The 21,054-nt window shown below is 37.4% G+C and overlaps 1 pseudogene; it reads right to left on the reverse strand.

The window, feature by feature from the left end:
• Nucleotides 1–467: 467 nt before the first annotated feature.
• On the reverse strand, nt 468–12,702 carry LOC112869685 (translationally-controlled tumor protein-like; annotated as a pseudogene).
• Between the last annotated feature and the right edge of the window lie 8,352 nt (nt 12,703–21,054).

Raw genomic sequence — 21,054 nt, forward strand, 5'->3', positions numbered from 1 at the left:
CTGACATATCCTATTGAATTAGAATTCATTATTTTCCTAAATGTTTCTAATTTTTTAAAAACTGTAATAGCTTTCATATTCTCCGATGAGTTCTATTTCTCACAAAAGTTTTAAAATTCTCCTCATTAGCTCCTCTAATTTAGAAAATAAATTACTAAGTACCATTAACAGTAATACTTTCTAAAGAAGCCTAAGGCTCCTCAGGGAAAAGATCTTTCCTTGTTTTGTGTGTGTGTGTGTGTGTGTGTGTGGTTTTTTTAGTTTAAATGCATTCTATTTTTAGATAACCTACATGACATGTTTTTTTTTCCTTAAAAATAATGCCTTCTCTCCAAATAAATCAAGGTGAAAATAGATGAAGAGCTCAAGATGATATCAGTCCCATTTTGTCCAAGTCCTGCTGTCTTGTGCAGAGTATCAGCCAGTTATGACAACAGGTGATTCGTCCAAAGTAATCGCTAAATTTGTTAATATTTTTCCATTTCTAAACCATCCTTAAAGGAAATCATATCAGCAGGGCAACCAGGCCATCTGGATTCATGTTTGCACCAATAAAGAAATGATAGTTTTTGAAATTAGCAAGGATTTGCTTGTTTGTTCTACAGTCCGGTCATAAAAGTTACTACTCTTTCTAGCCTCTGTTTTTCAAGTTTGTCTTTGATCGATTCATGTAATCTTTGATGTATTTCTCTTAGGCTTCTTTTGTGAAACTGGTTTCCTGCAAGTGATTTTTCATGACAAATATCAACACCAGTGATTACTCTGTTTTTGGTACCTTGGCCCTCCAGGCCTTCAGCACAGGCATTTCCACCAATGAGTCATCAACATTACCCTTTGTCCTACTGATCATCTTCCCTTCTACCTCCAGGCACAGCTAATGGGTGACCTCCCAGATCTTATAGATATCAGAAAACATCTCATCATGGCTGATTAAGTCCCTGCAGATGATGGTGATGGAGGCTAGGGAGAGAGGACAATGGCAGTGCTAGCTTAGCAAGAGCCAGGAGCTCCGTCCGAGCAAGCTGGATGCAGGTGAAACAGCATGCAGGGGAAGGGGGAGCATGCGGAAAAGTTTCAGTTTCTTCTTTTTAAATGCTGTCAATTGTCCAAGAATCCCTGTTTTCAAAGCAAAAGTATCTTTTTTGTTTTTTCTTTTGACAGCATTGCAGAGCAATTAAGGACACATGCTTTTGAAGCCAGGCAGACCAAATTCAAATTCTGATTCTTATTATAATACTCGTGAGAGGGAAATAAGGTATTTCATCTCTCCATCAACCCCTTTTTCTGTCAAGTGGAAATAATCATAATAAATACATTGGTGTGTGTGTGTGTGTGTGTGTGTGTGTGTGTGTGTGTGTCTCCAAGGCTGGCAGGAAGAGGCTGAAATTTTTCAGTGGTGCTGAAAAAGCCCTTGCTGAAGATCTTTTCCATCTTAATCACTGGCTTTCCCTGTCAATCTCCCTTCTTTCTCATCCAGAATACTGTGGGCAGAAGGAAATGCCCGTGGGATCTTTATCCCTCTTGCTTTTGTGCAGAAGAGAGGGTTTTTTGATTTGTATGTTCAGGCATTAAGGTAAGGTTTTTTGTGGATTAAGCACTCTCCGTTAAAGGGCAGATGACTTGTGGAGAGGATCTCTTTGCTGAGAAGAAATATGGCTATTATGTCAGTTTCTCTTGTAGGACCTGAATACCAACGTTTTGCCCAAGACTGAAGGGTTTAGTGGGATTCTCAGGTTAAAGCTATGACAGACTCCCACATTAGTTTTGCCTTCACTTTCCTTGGTTTATCAGTGTGAATTTGATGATGTTTTTCTTTAGCTACTGGTAATGGAAACCTCCTCCTTGTCAGCTCCTAAGAAACACATGAGATCTCTAGAATGGTAGAACTTTTGATGATGCTTTATGTAGTTTGTCCACCTTTCCTTTCATCCCTCTCTCACATGTGGAATATGAGTTACTCTCAATTACGTTTTATACATCTTGCATTCCATTCTTCCAGCCATGACAGTTCTCTTTGGAATACAAACGTGGAAAATAATACATTTCCTTTGCAACTCCAAATTGGTTGTATCCATCAATCATGTTCTTACTAAAATGATTTCTGACAATCTTTTCTTCTACCTTTATTTACCTTCTCACTGTACCTATGGATGAAGCCAAATATATTCTCATGGCTCTCTTCTTCAAACTCACTGTGATTTGTATGAATTCTGTTTTCATTTCCTTTTTCTATTGCATGAGGCCTTCTTACCCTAGTGATGATGATTATTTAGCTTATTTTCTGCTTCTTTAGCCTATTTATTTTTATTCCTATCTCTTTCTCTTTCATTAATGGTAACTCCATTGTTGGCCTCCCTTCTCCCTTATTTTTATCTTTGACTATCTTTGAAGCATTGCGCCCCAAACTTCTCACTGACCAAGGTTGAAGCAGGGATAAGTTACATGAGTTTAGTAGTTATATTTGTCTTCCTTTCCAGTTGTACAAACTGCTTTGGTTTATTTTCAATCATGAAACAAAGATGAAAAACTCAGAAAACATAAAAATTCATGAAGAAAACATTAGATAATATTCCATCTCCCAGAGTAATAGTCTATTAACTAGAGATTCCTATCCAACTCTGAGACCGACAAAATAGTAAGCACTTAATTTTTGTTTTTAATACTATTATTGCTATTAAACAGTAATGATAAAAGTTGGTTCTTAGAAAATTTTATATATTTTTAAATTCTTTTAATGTTTATTTATTTTAAGAGAGAGAGTGTATGCATGTGAGCAGAGGAGGGTCAGAGAAAGAGAGAGAGAGAGAGAGAGAGAGAGAGAGATCCAAGCAAGCTCCACACTCAGCACAGAACCCAACATGGGGCTTGATCTCATCACCATGAGATCATGACCTGAACTGAAATAAAGAGCAGAGGCTCAAAAAACTGAGTCACCCAGGCACCCCTATACTATATATTTTTAATGTTTTTATGTGAACAAAAGATAACTATCTTCATAATGCATCTTTGGCTAATAATGATCAGACACTCTAGTCACAAAGCACATGATACTTATAGAAAGCCCTATATTATTATTTTACATGTTTAGTACATTTGTGGGGTTTTTTCAGTAATAATAATGACTTTGCTTGATTATTCAAACTAATGTTTAAACTTCTTGGGGCGCCTGGGTGGCGCAGTCGGTTAAGCGTCCGACTTCAGCCAGGTCACGATCTCGCGGTCCGTGAGTTCGAGACCCGCGTCGGGCTCTGGGCTGATGGCTGGAGCCTGGAGAGCCTGGAGCCTGTTTCTGATTCTGTCTCCCTCTCTCTGCCCCTCCCCCGTTCATGCTCTGTCTCTCTCTGTCCCAAAAAAATAAATAAACGTTAAAAAAAAAAACAAAAAACTTCTTATGCTAGTGCCAACATTTGCAAGAACTCTGGCCAGAGAGAATAATTATTATTATTTCCTTAATAATTATTTCAAATTAGAGCACTATAAAGTGATCTTGTTTTAAGTTTATTAATTTTTGAGAGAGAGAGAACATGCACACATGTGCGCACACATGCACGCGCGCGCATGCGCGCGCACACACACACACACACACACACACACACACACACGACACACATGGAGGAGGGGGTAGAGAGAGAGAAGCAGAAAGAATCCCAAGCAGGCTCTGCACTGTCAGCACAGAGACTGATATGGGGTTCGATCTCACAGACTGTGAGATCATGACTTGAGCCAAAATCAAGAGTTGGACGCTTTAACCCATTGAGCCACAAAGGCGCCTCTTATAAATTGATCTTTTATATAGCAATTTCCCTTCTACAGGAAAAATTCTAACATCAAAGGCTGATATTTTCAGGGTCCAGCTACGAAAGTTCTTTCCTTATACCCTAGAGATAAACTTTTTTTCTGTAAGAAGCCAGACAGTAAATATATTCAGCTTTGTGGGCCATGTTGTCTTTATCATAGCTACTCAACTCTGCTGTTATAGTTTGCAAGTAGTTATTGATAATGCATAAACAATGGACTTAGTTGTATTCTAATAAAAGTTTATCTACACAAGCAAGTGGTAGGCCAGATTTCCTCTGCAAGCTATAGTTTACCAGCCTAGACAGCCTAACACCATGATGATTTTGTTCAATTTAGGTAGTATTTATTTACTTCTCATATACCAGGTATTGTGTTAAGGTGTTTTTCTACATTATAAACTTGAATCTTCACAAAAATTCCATTAATTAGGTACTATTCTCCTTTTATAACTAAGGAAACAGAAGCACTGCGACTTAAGGTACATAGTATGTGGCAAAGCTGGCCTTCAAACAGCCTTCTGACCCAATTCTGTTTCACTCCAAAGCTTGGGCCTTGTTCTATTGTTCCTAAAGAAGGCTGGAGTCCCTTGTTACTAAGGTGACTGATCACTGATTTGTTACCACTTCCAAGGGGATTGGTATGCTTAAACAATTTAACACTTAAAATAAAAGATTGATGTTCTCAGTAACAACTTGAGCAATAAATTTTCACTCTGTGAAGGAGTAGGGTTTCTTCCTTGCTTTCTTAGAACTGTGCTGTAGAAGCTGATAACTAGACTGATAGTCTATTCACATATATAAAATATCTCTGAATTATGAGAATAATAAATATTCTTTTCTTTTTTATTATATTCTGGGATTTATGAACATCAGACTTAAAATATTCTCAAAAAAGCTAATGAAATAGAATTAGTGCCATACCTGGATCCAATGAAAAAATACAGTATTCATAGGTTAAAGATAACAAAATTTAGTTTTACATGAAGTTAGTTTTGTAAATTATTGATCATCTTGGGGTAATGAAGGAAGTGGAAAGAATATCGAGTTATTTTGATGTCTGGTTCCATCATATACTGGCAGCATGGACAAGACTGGCTTTCTTAGCATGAGTGACAAGGATGACTTAGCTGGCCAGGTCACAATACCTTTAGGTATAAAATAAGGTCAATAACTATTTTACAGGATTTTGATGAGGATGAAATGTAAAAAGTGTTATGTTACAGGTACTATTCAAGTGTTTATGTATCCCAGATGTCTCTAAATCTTCCAGCTTGCTGGAATCACTCTGACTTGTAAATTTATACAGAATGGCCCAAACCCTGTCTCATGTAAGAAGGGCCACTTACTTCTCTCTTAGTATTGCTAGGCTTTGTTTGCTGCTGCTGTTATTTAGATGAGGCTTATGTTGCTCTATGTTACTTTTCACACTCTACCATTTCCTGTTTTTGCTTCTTCATTGTTTTAGTGTTGACCATCCCATACCTCTTGCTGTTGTTTCCTTTTCTTGGCTTCATATGAAACTAGATGGAAACATAGTCGGAGCTGTGTACATTCAACTATGCTGAAGGCACAGGAACTCTGGTGCGAGTCTGCTTCCATCTCCCCTCTGCCAGCTTTTAAACTCCCCCAGTTCCATTCCTGATAGTTTTCTAGGCAGAGCAATTCAGCTCACTCTTGCTTTCTCCTTCTACACTATGCCCAGTGCTGACTGCATTTTCTGTATCCAAAACAGTTCACTTTTTCTCAACTATGAGATAACCTTTCCAAGAGAGCAATCTCCATCTCCTAGTAGGCAAAAGTGACTGCAGTCACAAACAGATTTCCCCCCACCCTGTGATTTTTATATTAATGTAGCTTGAGGAGACTACTATTTATTTATTTATTTTTGCTGTAGCTTGTGTTTAGCAACAATTGAGGTTCAACATGGCTACCATAACAATTTCTATTAGCCAGAACTTTACTAACTTGTCCTTTCAAATAGATTATGTGTTCCATTTTAGAAAACTTTTCCTGAGGTTCAGTTGGTTAAGGGACTGACTTCGGCTTGGGTCATGATCTTGCAGTTTGTGGGTTCAAGCCCCGCGAAGGGCTCTGTGTTGACAGCTCAGAGCCTGGAGCCTGCTTTGGATTCTGTGTCTCCCTCTCTCTCTGCCCCTTCCCCGCTTGTGCTGTCTCTCTCTCTCTCAAAAATAAATAAACATTAAAAAAATTATTAAAAATTTAAAGAACATTTTTTCTTATTGAAGTATCACACGCATAAAGAATAGTGAACAAAACAAAAATATATACAGTTCATTGAATTATACTAAAGTAAATACCCTTGTAAACATCACCTAAGTCAAGAAATAGAAACTGGCATCAATACAGAAGCCTTATCCATAACCTCTTCCAATCATATCTCATTATATCCACCCTAAAGATAACCCCTATCCAAACTTTTAGCATTAAAGATTTGCCTGTTTTGAAAATTTCCGTAAATATAACCATACAGTAAGGATTCTTTTGTGTCTGATTTATTTTCCTTATCATTATGTTTATGAGATTCATTCCCATTGTTTTGCTATTTATTTATTTTGAGAGAGACAGAGAGAAGTGCAGGTGGGGAGGGGCAGAGAGAGAGGGGGACAGAGAATCCAAAGCAGACTCCGCGCTGACAGCACAGAGCCCGTTGTGGGGCTGGAACCCACGAGCCATGAAATCATGACCTGAGCTGAAGTCAGACTCTTAAACGACTGAGCAACCCAGGCGGCCCTCATTCCCCTTGTTATATATATGTCTAATTCATGAGTTTTAACTGCTATATATAATTCTATTGCATGAATACACCACTATTTCCCTCTTGTCTCTGGACCCATATTTAAGGTGTTTTCAGTATTTTGGTTATCATGAATAATGCTGCTCTGAACATCACATCTATTGTTCAGATATAGCTGAGAGGGGATAGTCTCAGGGTTAGGTCATATATTTGTGCAACTCTAGTAAAAAATGACACAATTTTTTCTTTGTCACTTACCAAAAGTTTTTTTTCCTCTCTAAAAACCTAAGCTTCGGTGTTCTGCCTTTATGATTCTGGCCTTATAGCTCTCATGTTCAATTACTACCATCCAATTCTGTCTTCTGCTAAGAATTGACAGCTCTCATAACATAGCTGAGTTGGGGTAACATTCCATTAAATTGTTATATCCAAAGCAACTTGCCTTTGCTAGCTTATTTGGAAACTGCATTGCTTTACTTTCTAAAACTTACTTCATAGGAAATGGAGAACCATTGCCCTCTTCCATGAATTTGAAATGTTCATCTTATTGTATATCCTCAGTTAAAGAAAATGTACAAAATGGCTTTCAGGCCTTAAACTGGATCTTGCTTTCCTGCAGCCAGTAGGAGAAAATCCATCCCCTGCATGGTGCATGCAATTGTGAAGAAGGTAGTTAGGGAGAAGTCATCACACTGCTGTTGTCATAACCAAGGCCTGTGATTTAGGGAATCTGTATTAGAGGAAACCACAGGGAGTCAATTGCCATCTATCTGCCTCATACACATTTTAATTATACCAGTAACTTTGGCAGAAAGATGTCATCTAACCCTCTGGTAAGACACATTCTTTGTAAAATTAAAATTGTTCTCCTAGGAGGAGGTATATGCGTAGTGAGATGCAAACATAAACACAAGCCCTATTTATTTGAAAGTAACTACTGAAATAGATGAGTCTGGAGGATCTATATTTCTGTATCTGTCTATATCTATATCTCATTTTATTTTCAGAATAGCCAAAAAATGACCATGACTTTTATCAAGAATAGTAGAAAAATAAAATCCCAGGTATTTCAAAAAAAAACCAAATAGAAGAAAGCAAACCATTATAGATTTTCTCTATGAAAATTATCTTCCTTGTCTTAACTGCTTAACTTTTTTTCTTGGAACATTTATAAAATTTCAATTTTAGCATGGCAAATTTTTTGAAGGACCGTTTCAAAAGTTAGGAAAAAACATTTATATATGTGGAAGGTGTTGGCTTACACAATTCAGCCAGAGTAAAACCCACTGTTAAGGTCATATTCAAGGAAAGATTTGAAGGAAGCAGGGGAAATAGCCACCAGGCTATCTGTGAGAAAGAACTCCAGGCAGAAGGAATAGAAAATGGGAAGAGCTATGGGGAAAATTAGGTGTACTGTATCCCAGAAACAGCAAGGAGGACAGGGCAGCTGAGAGAGAGAGAACACGTAAGTGTATAGTAGGATATGACATCAGGAGATTCAGTGAAAATGTTGCACCCTTAAATTGTATTCTGAAGTCATTGGAAGATTTTAAACATCGCAATGTATACCTAAATGGATCTTTAAGGGGACCTCTCTGGTTGTGTATGAACAATGGATTCAAAGAGACAAGTAGAGGATGGGCAGATGGTGGCAAGAAGAGGTCTTTCTGATAGTCTAGACAAGAGGTGATGGTGGCTTTGATTAGATTGGTATAATTTAGAGTCGAGCCCACTGATTGAGTGAGTGGAGGAACAGAGACACTATTTGCAGATGGAGCAGCAAATATCATCTTTATGGCTGATAAATATAGCTTGGCAGACACATCGTATAGTGAGAGCCAAACATGTATGCATCTTAACTCCCTACACACTGGTCTAGGAAATGGAATAGTCTCTCAGAGGAAATTTTGCATCTTGATAGAAAATCACTTATCTGGTTTCTGCCTCTCAGGCTCAGGGATAGGGAAAAGGAGTTCTGAATCACTTCGTGTGGTGGATACAGTTAGTTAGGTCCCCAAAGCCATTTTCTCCTTTATTCTGGATGCATGGTTGTACGGCAAGAGACATTATTTCCCAGAGGCCATTCTTACCAATGTGAGGAAGAGTGATGTATTCACTCTTGTATTATTTGCTTAAAAGGAAATCCTGTCCCATGAATATCCCCATTTTCCTCGCTGCCAGCCAGAAATGGCAGTGGCTGGAACATCTTGGAAGTCACGTGTTGCCAGATGCTCACCATGAATGAATACTCTGTACTGTTCATAAAAGAGAGAGTTTTAATATCTTTAAGTCACTGACTTATTGTTGGGTCTTTTTGTTACAGAAGCCTAACCTTATCCTTACTAATATAACTCCTTAGGGAAAGAACCCTGGCAACCTTAGGAAAGAAGGAAAGTGGAAAGGTAGGGAATAGGCAAACCATGCTGCCAACAACTACGGTTTTGCAGAAAGAAATATCAGTATTTTCTTCCATTCTGTATCATGTACATGTTTATACATTTTAGCTAATAATCATGTTTTATTCTCATTTCTCATCTATTTCATTAACACATGACAAAGTGAGATAGAAAGTTAAGATGAAAGGGTATGGCAGAAGGATAAATGGCTATCATCCAGGAATTCAGACTCAAAGTTGGCTACAACAGCTTACAAGATTGGAGTTTTCTACTTTCATGAAGAAAAATATTACTTTTTCTTTTTTATAAGAAATAGATGAATTATACTAGAAATCATCAATTTGTGCTTTTGTAGTTGATGCTATTATTAATTTTTTAAAGGATGGATGAATGGTGTATGTTGTTATCAGACCTACAGGGGATGGATCTTAATAGAATTTTTGGTCATACTTTCTAGATATTAGGTATTTTCAACATGCTAGATCTATATATCAAATGTATAGTCTTTTATGTTCAAATATTTACGGTAAGATCCAGAAAACTTAAAATCTTTGCCTTACGGAATTGCTTCTCTCAGATACAAACTTGATAGCTAACTTGCACTTCTATCAGATAGATATACCTGTGCAAGACCATAATTTACAGCAACTCTAAGTAGATTTTTTTTATGTTTGCCAAAGGCAGATATATTCAGCTTTTGGTAGTAGCAATGATTCCCTGCATTCCAGAGTTCCCAGTACATAAACAATTTCAATAAGGCAGTTACATGATTTATTCTAATGTTTGGTAAAACAGTAGAAGAGTCATGTATTTTTATCAGGACAATTTGGAAGCACAACTTTGGGGGCATCAATACTATGAAAATGGAAACCAAAATAAATTTCTGTCCCTAAACAGTTTTTGGGTCAAAAGGCTTCCCTACCCCTGTGATAAGCAATATAGGACAAGCATTCCTCTCTGTCTCTTTTTAATCAGTTTTTAAACTATTTTAAACTAGTTTACTGAGAAAAAAGTAAACTTTTTTAAACTAGTTTACTGAGAACTAGTAAAAATAGCCTAGCTACTTGCTCCAATAAATATTTGTTGAAAAATAAGATGAAACCAACTAAAACAGTGTCCTCAGTCAGACTAACAGATCACTCGTTAAGAATGTCTTCAAGAGGGGCGCCTGGGTGGCTCAGTCGGTTAAGTGGCCAACTTTAGCTCAGGTCATGATCTCTCGGTCCGTGAGTTAGAGCCCCGCACTGGGCTCGGTGCTGACAGCTCAGAGCCTGGAGCCTGCTTCAGATTCTGTGTCTCCCCCTCTCTGACCCTCCCCTGTTCATGCTCTGTCTCTCCCTGTCTCAAAAATAAATAAAATGTTAAAATAATTTTAAAAAAGAATGTCTTCAAGACTCTTTTTGCCTCACTGTGCCTACCAACCCAAAGCTACTGTTTCATAAGCCATGCCCAATCCAAAGCAATTCCACTCACTAAAACACCTGCATTAAAATCATTCAGCCCAGACACTAAAAGCCCCAGGAATTTACCCCTGACTTCCCCCTTCTGAAATACTATTAAGAATATTTCCAGGCTGTCTTCTCCCTACTGCTGTAGGTATAATGAGTTTAGCTTTTGTGATCAACAGGTTTCTCTTATAGTCCTTTTGGGAGGTGATAACTGAAAACTGTAAGCCTCATCTTAAGCTTGGTTCTCTAGTCCTTTCTGCTGTTATGTCAACTTCTCAAACATCTCAACTACTTTTCTGCTTAATCAGTCAGCTTCTGTTTATTAGCTTGAAACTAAGATTCCTGTCTGTTAAACTCACAAAGTAATTCCTTTCAATCTTGTTAAATCCCATACAACGGATGGCTGAATAAAGCAGGCCTCCATTGTACACTTCAAAGGTAAGGTATGCTATTTAAAGTAGAATCTTTGTCATAGTGGGCTTTTTAAATTAGCAGTTATGCTAGGAAGAGAATTGGTGCAGACAACTTCAGATTGCCTAAATAGTGAAAGAAAGAAAGAAAGAAAGAAAGAAAGAAAGAAAGAAAGAAAGAAAGAAAGAGAGAAAGAAAGAGAGAGAGAAAGAAAGAGAGAGAGAGAGAAAGAAAAAGAAAGAAAGAAAGAGAGAGAGAGAGAGAAGGGAGGGAGGGAGGGAGAGAGGGAGGGAGGAAGGAAGGAAGGAAGGAAGGAAGGAAGGAAGGAAGGAAGGAAGGAAGGAAGGAAGGAATCACAACCAAACAAATAAATAACAAAACCAAAGGAGAACACTCAGGACAAAAGTCCATTTCTATTCCTTATATTGCTCCTTCCTTTATGTCCCCACCTACTCTTCACAACCAAAATTTTAAACTGATGCAGCTCCCAGGCATATTCCAATCCTAACTGTGGGCAAAGCTGGTTGCCTTCAATAGGAGGCAGTCAGTAGGGAGCAAATATATGTCCTTTGAAGAACTTCAGTAATAACTATGCCTGTACCTCAAGTGTCTGCCTGTAACACTTATCTTCAGTTGTCAATTGGTCTACTTGGTTAAACAGTCTATTTTAGCTGGCTGGAAAGGAAGACAACTAAGGTATTTACTGGAAAGGGCACAGCAGTTGGGTAGCTAACATCAGTTTGCCTTTCCTAATATGGACAAAGAATGAATCTACAGAGTCCTGAGGATGCTTTCCTTATAACTCACACAAAGTTTGACAAAACCTGTCTGAACCCCCACTTTAAGGATGTAAAGGTGATTGAATGGAGTAAAACCTCCAGAAATGTGAAAAAATCTTGTTGCTTGAAAGTTAAGGACTAGACTAAAAATTAGATGAGCGGCAGTGCTCTTTTATCAATTTAACTTGAAGCTTGGGAAACCCTTTCATCTGTACAACTAGTTGTTTCCTCAGCTGAGGAATGTTTTGCTCTATTTTACCTTTGTTATTTATTAGTTCTCATTTTTTCTTCAGGATCACATATTACTTAACATGTTAGCCCTTACTATGATTTGCTCTTTCATAGTTTTCACCTCTATTTCCTGGGGAGATCTCTTCAATAGATCCTCCATCAATCAATCTCTTTTGTGACATCAATTATACTCTTTGCTGATCAAAACATTAATTTTAATTCTTTGATTATCCTTTGACTTGCCCTGTAATCCTTGCCTTATTGATCTCAATTTTATTTCCTTTTCATAGTTGTCCTATTGTATTGCACCCCAGATGTCCAAGAGACATAAGTTTTGGGGGAGGCATATTCATTGATCATCCCTAAAGGAAATCAAGACCTCACTGTTTCTTCTCTGAGATTGGAGAAGCCATCTAACTAGAAGTCATGGATAACCTGTGACTGTTAGTTATATCCTCTGGTAAGCAGACCCCAGGATCAGACTAGACATGTGAGATATTCATTAGGGGAAATATACATGAAGGAAAAATAGAATAATGCTGGAGAATATGGAGAAAACCTTCAAACCACAATTTCAATGCAGGTCTCACCCCACTGATCGAGAGATGGAAGGAAGAAGGCTTGGCTAGGAAGAGTCTCAAACTGCAGCAAAGTTCTAAGTAAGATTGGGCCAGGCAAATCAAGAGTCTTCAAGCCAAAGTTGTCTGCCAGAAAAGGAATCCCGTGTCTCACAAAAATGGACCTGCACTGGTATCCCTGCAGTCCATCATCATTTGCTAGGAACAGTTCATGACTGTGAATGCAGTGTGGAATTCGGAGAGGCAGCCACTGGGAACTTTGGTCTATTATTGTCCCATACAGGAGAGCTAAGCATCTAATTTCCATGGCTTCCAAAAAAACTTTGTCCAAGCTCCTTCTTTGTGCTATACCAAAGACAAGATGTTACCTTCCTGCTGGCTTTCTACCTGGCATAGTTATTAAGAGAATCTAGGCAGTACTGTTGTTTTCAAGTGCTGCTTATTCTCTCCAGCAAAACAGAGGCCCAAAGAGGACTCTCTCTCTGACTGAGGGCTGCTCTGTCTCCTCACCACCATAATACTGTATCTTTCAGTGACATTCTATCATAATCTCCAAGAAGGAAGGTTAGAAGAATAGGACTGAATTTGCAATGACGTGGATGGAGCTAGAGTGTATTATGCTCAGTGAAGTAAATCAGTTCAGAGAAAGACAATACCATATGATTTCACTCATATGTAGAATTTAAGAAACAAAACAGATGAACATAGGGGAAGGGAAATGAAAAACAGAGAGAGAGGGAAACAAACCATAAGAGACTCTTAACTAAAGCTAAACTGAGGGTTGCTAGAGGGGAGGTAGGTGAGGGATGGGGTAAATAGGTAACGGGCATTATGGAGGGCACTTGTTATGATGAGCACTGGGTGTTATATATAAGTGATGAATCACTAAATTCTATTCCTGAAAACAATATTACCCTATATGTTAACTAGAATTTAAATAGAAACAAACAAAAAAAGAATAGGGCTGAGAGCTTATCAACTAAAGAGGACTTCGGTTCAAACAGCACTGCCACATACCTTGTTCGTTATTCCAATTCTCTCATCTTCATGATCCTTGCATCTAAAATGGCCTACAAGGGGGGCTTGGTGGGTCAGTGGATTAAGCATCCGACTTTGGCTCAGGTCATGATCTCACAGTTCGTGGGTTCAAGTCCCTTGTTGGGCTCTGTACTGACAGCTCAGAGCCTGGAGCCTGTTTCAGATTCTGTGTCTCCCTCTTTATCGTCCCCTCCCCACCCCTCAAAAATAAATAAACATCAAAAAAATTTTAAGTGGCCCACAAAACCTATTGGACTTGTAATGATTAAATAAAATAATAACTGTATTAACACATTTCATAAAGTAAGCACTTAATAAGTGCTACCTATTATTACCTCCTAATAGTGCTACTCTTCTCAGAATAAGGGGTTCCAAACTGGTCTTGGTTCTCTCTTTTCATATTTTCACTTGTACTGTATCTATTACAAGATTGATCTTCTAGAAGGAGTCACCTAATGTGATTTATATTAAGCAACAGAACAGGGGACTTGGACCTGGGAGTGCCAGACAACAGAATCCATACTCAAAAAATATTCTCTTTACCATTCCTATATTTCTTATGTGTGAAGAGTATTGTTTTCTTTTTTCCAGACTGCTGCAGTGCCTGTACCCCTTTCCTACTCTTTCCCATAACCTTGGTGATATTGATGAACTGGAGTGAGGGTACTTAAATTCCCGACCTCATCTTACCTGCGAATGCTCAAAGTCCTTTAGAAACAGAGTATCTAAATCTCAAATGACCATTTCTAAGTTCCCATACTCAATTTGGAAGCATTGTCTTCGAAATATTTCACAGCTCTAGATTGCTAAGATACCTAGGACTGGGCAGATATAACATGAATGACATCCTAGACAACCAAATCTTGATGTAAGAGAATACGGAAACCATTATTTCTCAAGAAGGTGCTACTGACATTTTGGACAGTACAATTCATTTTGTGCAGCTGCAGGATGTTGAAAGATAATTAACATCCTTGACTCCTACTCACTAAAAGTAAGTGTCGCCCTCTCCAACTACCTCCCAAGTTACTATCCCTTTTAGCAAAACCCCCCTAGGTGGTGGGTTCTGATTCATGGTTAGTAGCACTGAATAGGTTAAGCAATCATTAAAGTTAGAGGACGGTTGGGGCGCCTGGGTGGCGCAGTCGGTTAAGCGTCCGACTTCAGCCAGGTCACGATCTCGCGGTCCGTGAGTTCGAGCCCCGCGTCGGGCTCTGGGCTGATGGCTCAGAGCCTGGAGCCTGTTTCCGATTCTGTGTCTCCCTCTCTCTCTGCCCCTCCCCTGTTCATGCTCCGTCTCTCTCTGTCGCAAAAATAAATAAATGTAAAAAAAAAAAAAAAAAAAAAAAAGTTAGAGGACGGTCTTAATGAGTGTTAACAGTTTTTAGAAGACAGTCATATAACTGATGGGAACAGAGCTAAATACTTCCTGGGATATTAGATAAATTTTTAAGATGGTTATCTGATAGAAGAGGATAGAAATAAAGTAGTATTGTCAAATATTAGGGGTCCAATTTATTGATAAGACTCAACAATGCCTCCAGATAACATCTGGGCAAAAGGGAAAATTTCTAGAGCAGGTCTATAAGAAAAAATTTGGCTTTATACTATTTTAGTAGTCTACAGACTATGATATTCGCCTGTTAAACTTCCAATAATCACATTCAGCCTCTGTAATTAAGACATAAGTAAGTTTTATTTGATCATAGTGGTTTTTGGAACCTAGCTGTTCATTTTGGAGAACCAGTGTCTTGTCAGAAAGATTTTTTTTTTAATTTCTCAAATTTCAGGTGCTGTTTAAATGAAAAAGATCTACAATAAATGTCTGAAATTTAGTTAGGAAACTCATGCATTTGAAATTCCTCATTGTTCACTCTATTTGTCTGAGTGCCATGTTGGGAAACTGTCTGTGAAGAAAGGGAAAGAAAAAAATGCTTGATTAAAATTGAAAAACATTCATATTTATCATTCATATTTACTTGGAGACCAAGTATGAAAAGTTTTAATGTTGAAGAACTTTCTACCAAGTTTTTATGAGCATGTGAAACAGGGATATGAAATTGAGTTGTAACCTTAACTATAAAGATGACTGTTGCAAATGCTATTATACTGGGATTCTGTTATATCAGTGGTTTTATTTCCACATTCTGTGCTGTATATTAAAACCTACCTTTTCTCATTGTGCTTATCTCTTAATGGTAAATAGTTTCAGAATATCCTAGCTGTTAATAGCAAAAGTTTATAGAAAATCTTCCTCTCCCAGGATGGTGTGGTAAAATTAGTTTCATTATCATTGTTTGCTCATTTAAAAAATATTGGCATGCTTGATGATGGTGGTTGTAGGTAGGTATCAGCTCCAAATCTCCCTTCTTAGTTCCTTGGCAGAATTTCAATTGTATAGGCTTCTTATTTGAGAAATGTTTCACTTCCTGGCAAATTTAAATCGTCACTGAATGCTTTTCCATTGATGAAGGCCACCTGGAAATCAGGCTCATTTCATGCTTAGTTGAATGGCTGCATTGCTGCAGCCGCGGCTGCTGGTGCTGGTGCTGCTGCGGCTGCTGTTGAGAGAGGAAGAGACCGGTGCTATGAACCTGTTCTTTAAAAACCTGGGCCAAAGCTATAACTGTGTTTTGCTCATTTCTTTAATTCCTTACTTCTCTTTGATTTTTATTCAAATGTAGATGATTTTGGGTTTCTGGATGTTATGATAATTTTCATCATAGTGTCAGAATCTTGGGTTTAAACTAAATGGTATAAATAGCATGTAGACCAACTTTTGTCTGAAATATCAGCTTCTATTGAGAAAGAGTACGACATTTTCTCTGTGTCGTTTTCTTACTCTTTAGGGAAAACTGTTCTCTAGTTAGTAATCATGTTATTTGAAGAATGACAATGGTTACTACAGTTATATTGGATTAAAACACCAATCTGATTAGAAAAATCATCCCATTTCTTTAAAATAACGTAAAGGCAATGTTACTTGAAAACTGACATTCCTTTAGAATGTCAACATTTTGAGTGTTGTGGAATGAGAAAAATATTTAAATATATATTTCTAAAAAAATCAGTGAGAACATATGCTAAAGTTTATTCTTCTGTGGGTCTAAAAGGAAAAATAGAAGTTGATACCTTTATGAATATTTCAGAAAAGAAACACTTATGCCAATGTTATGTTGCAAGGCTACAGGGCTTGCAATACCAAAATCTCACTGTACGCTACAAGTTGAGTTATAAAGGGCATTTAGAATTTGTTATTAAGTGCAAACTTTTAACCAATTTAGGATAAATAGAAAGAAGCAAATTTAGAGCTCTTTGACCAGAACTCAACTTTAAGAATTCTTATCAGAACTAGAAAGTCAGTGAACTTTTGATCTTGTACGAATGAGAAGTTTATTAAATTATCGTTTGGAATTTCATTACATCAGACAGGGCACAGAGAGATGGGTAATGCTTGAAGCAACCCAATATTCAGTTGTGTTTGGTGAGAAATAAAGACTCACAGACAGGCACCGATAAGTACTTGTGTCTTATGTTCAAGTTCAAATCATCCTTTTTTTCTGATATTTATTAAAAAACATTTTTGAACTTCATGTTTACCCTACTGTCTTGTGGTTCAAGCTAGAGTTACGGTCACCAAGCTTTCTTTTCAAAATCCCATTTAAATCACATAAATTTAAACAGAATAACAGTACCTAACATTTATCTAATATCCACTATGTACCAGGGAATATTTTAAGTATTAAATGAGTATCAAATCACTGAGATAAGTATGCATAGTAGCCTTATGAGATAGATATTGCTGTTATCCCTATTTTGATAATTTTTTAATCATGTACAAATGAGAAAACTGAGGTATATGAACATCAAGTAACTTTCCTGAGGTCACTCAGAAGCAAAGGGCAGAGCTCAACTTTGAGTTTAAACCCGCATTCTTAACCAGCATGCCATAGTTTAAACTTTGAGCTTAAACCCACGTTATTAACCAGTGTGCCATAGTGTCTCTCCAAGAAATGGAAAAAAACCCATAATCATGCTGAAAATTAAATGGAGGACCACTGGTGACCAGGCATTCTGAGAAGACAAAAAAATGAATATAATTTCAGTGTCAGAGAAAAAAGTGAAGAAAGCAGTGGCTCCAAGGATGTACCATGAATAACAGCAGCAGAGATGGAAGCTGGGTCTCAAAAAGGTTCCTAGCTTTACAATGATATGTATTTGAAAGTTTTAGATTCAGCTCTGTTGATGAGGCCCTATTCTATTCCCCTCAATCATTTTCATAGGAAGAGAATATTTAATCTCAGGCCAAAACCAGGCCCTGTTATTGTTAAGAAAATTAGTGATCTATCTAGGAAGGGCTAGGGCTTCTGGTTTGGGTGTCAACACAAAATAAACCCCTCCTCATTTGTGGCCAAACTACCTAATTCTTTCGCAAGGATGATCTGTAAATAAACTACATATAACATGCCCAACTAGTATATTTTGAAACCTCCATATAACATGCCCAAACATCATTTACAGGAGCTTCCATACAACATTCCCAACCAGAGAATATATCCATATATCTAAGTAGTATTCCATATTACATGCTCAATGAGTGTACACAGAACCCTACAATACCATACAAAGAGCCAAGCAGTATACAGAGTACCCTATTGTATAATATACTCAACAAACATAGAGAAAACTCCCTATGACATACCCAACAAGTATATATACTGCCCTCCATGTGACATGCCCAGTCAGTGCACATGGAAATAGATACTGTTGGAATGCACTGTTATACGGGGAAAGAGGAATTCTGCTAAAATTTAATCATTCCAGTCCTTCATTTACAAGCAGAATATACTCAAGGAAAAGAAATAGCACAACAGAGAAGGCTAAGGTAAGCAAGCACAAAACAGCCCCTGGAGAAATGGTTAAGTCATGCATGAAAAATATGTTTTAAAAAAATCTACTTATTATCTTTACAGCTATATAAGAACATTTTGTATTTTTAAAGAAACAAGAATTGCTAGGGTAAAGGGGACAATATAAGAACAAAAGAAAATTCTTAGAAATTGAAATGTGATTGTCAGAGGAAAAAAAATCAACAGAATACTAAAAAAAAATAAATAAAATCCAAAAATATGCCAAAAAGAAAAAAATAAAGGACAAATTATTCACTTCATCAACACTGCAATCCTAAGAGTACAATGCAATGTCTTCATAGTTTTTCAATAAAATTATTTTGAACTAGCATTATAGATTCAGTCTAAGTAACAATGAACTATGAAGAGAAAATGAAAACATTTTTAATAGAAGATCACAGGAGGTTTATTTTCTGTGCCATTTTTTTTTCTAAAAAAAATAATTGAGGACTATCAAAATGGAATCCAAGAAGGAAGAATAATATACAAGTGCAAGTGGAAGGCAGTGAAAAACAAACTTACAAGATAAGGTGTACAGTAAGCTTAGACAGCAATTAGTAAAAATACAATGTGAGATTGTACTCATTTTAACAAATTATGTGATTAAAAGCTGAAGGGCTCATTGATAAGATAAAGACACATGGCACTTTTTTAGTAGAAAAAATATAAAAGGCATTGTAATTTCAGGAAAACCCAAAAAACCCAAATTATTTGAATAATTCATGGTCAGAATTGTGAAAAAATTATAAATTTTATAAACTTACCAGTATAAATCTATGATACAGCTAACAGAAATTGAGCCATGAAGGGGAAAGTGAAGGCAGATAGAAAAATATGGAGCCACTTATTTTCTCATAGTTTATGGTGGGAAGAGAGGATATATTTTCTAAAGTTGAGGGATCATTAAAGAGAAGTTGGATTATACCAAATAATACCCTAAAAATAGAAAAACATCTACATATAGTAATTTAACTTGCCAAGACTGATGAAACACAGGGAGGAGAGGTATCAATAATGTGGGTAAGCCAGGTTTTTGTATTTCAAAGTAAGGAATCAAGAGCTATTACTAGGTATCTACCAACCAAAAATATAGAAGCAAAAATATATTATTCAGAGAGAAACAGTTGAAGATGTTTACCTCCCAGGAATGAAAATTAGAGGAACAGATGAATTTTGTAACTTTGTTTGGTTTGGAGTTATAATTCTTTTATCACATAAATTTATTTCTCACTGTAAGTCAGAGTCCTGTCATGAAGCAAAGGCAAACTCAAACTGAGTAATCCAGGAAGCATTTTAAAAAGGGACAATTTATCATAATTTTGGTCTCTCCACTGCTACCAATGGTAGAAGTGTTGCATTCTGGCTTAGTAACAGTAGGGAACCATTACCACTCCTAAATTTCAAGAATGAGAGGAAGTGGTCACCAGAACTGGGAAGATTAGCTGCATGGATAGTACGGCCTGACAGGAGGGTGGCCTGTGGGAGAGAACTGAAGCCAATCCATGGTGATATGGAAGAGAGGAAAAACACCACTGGAATAAATAGCTGCACTCCATTCTCCTTTCACTTATCCCCTCTTTCAGTTCCTTCCACTTAACTGATCAGAAACCAGCGTTCAAGGGAACCCATCAATGCAGTCCATGTATGTAGATTTATCCTGGGAGCAGGATAAAACAAGGTGTAAAAGGGTTGGAAATATAGAGAGAGGAGAAAAATGAAGATATCTGGCACATTTTCCTAAATAAAATGTGTACAGTGTCATTATAATGTGTCACATTTGTACAGGAAAATAGGTTTAGAAATCTTCCATGTATCCTAGTCAACTACTGGTGGTGTGTTTGGCTGGCTATAGCTTAGTTACCTGGTAACTTGATGATATGAGTGGAAGCTCTTTTTTTGAGATGTTCAGTGAATACTTATGGAGGAATGAGCAAGTGATATGTGGAAGGTAAAGCAAACAATAAAAGATGTATTACTTTAAAAACATTTTTTTAACATTTATTCATCTTTGAGACACAGAGAGAGATAGAGCATGAGCAGGGAAGGGTCAGAGAGAGAGGGAGACAGCAGCTGAAGCAGGCTCCAGGAGCAAGCATTCAGCATAGAGCCTGACACAGGGCTCGAACCCACAAACTGTGAGATCATGACCCAAGCCTAAGTCGGGCACCCAATCAACTGAGCCACCTGGAGGCCCCAAAGGTGTATTACTTTAAACCATGAAGGAGCTTACTCCTGTGGGGCCAACTGTGGGAAATGTGTAAGATATACACATTAGAATCACTACATGGCAAAGGAAGATAGGATACTTAGCTCTTTGAGAGCCATTGGTTGTGGTCTGCCTCTGAAGACAAAGGGGCCTTCCTAAGATGCAGGAAAAAAAAAAAATCTCCAAGCAGCAAGATGTAGACCCTGGGCACTGGAAGTTGGCCAGAGCACATGGAGTTTGAAGGACAAGACAGGTTACTGCTGTCATCTGCCACTTCTGCCTGATGTGCCACAAGTACACAAACGCCAGTTACAGAGTTGAATGTGTAGTGCTTTCGAAGATATGGGTGGTAAAGGAATTCTTCAAAACCCCATCTGATTGTAGTGACAGGAAGCATCATTATGTCTGTTATTATTTCAGGCAATTAGGAAAAAAAAAACTGATTTGTAATTACTTGATTCACATTTCTTTATAATTTTTTACAGTCTCTAATTTTAAAATAAAT

The sequence above is a fragment of the Puma concolor genome, chromosome A3 (assembly GCF_028749965.1).
Source record: "Puma concolor isolate L17-30 chromosome A3, mPumCon1.1.hap2, whole genome shotgun sequence".
NCBI lineage: Eukaryota > Metazoa > Chordata > Mammalia > Carnivora > Felidae > Puma > Puma concolor.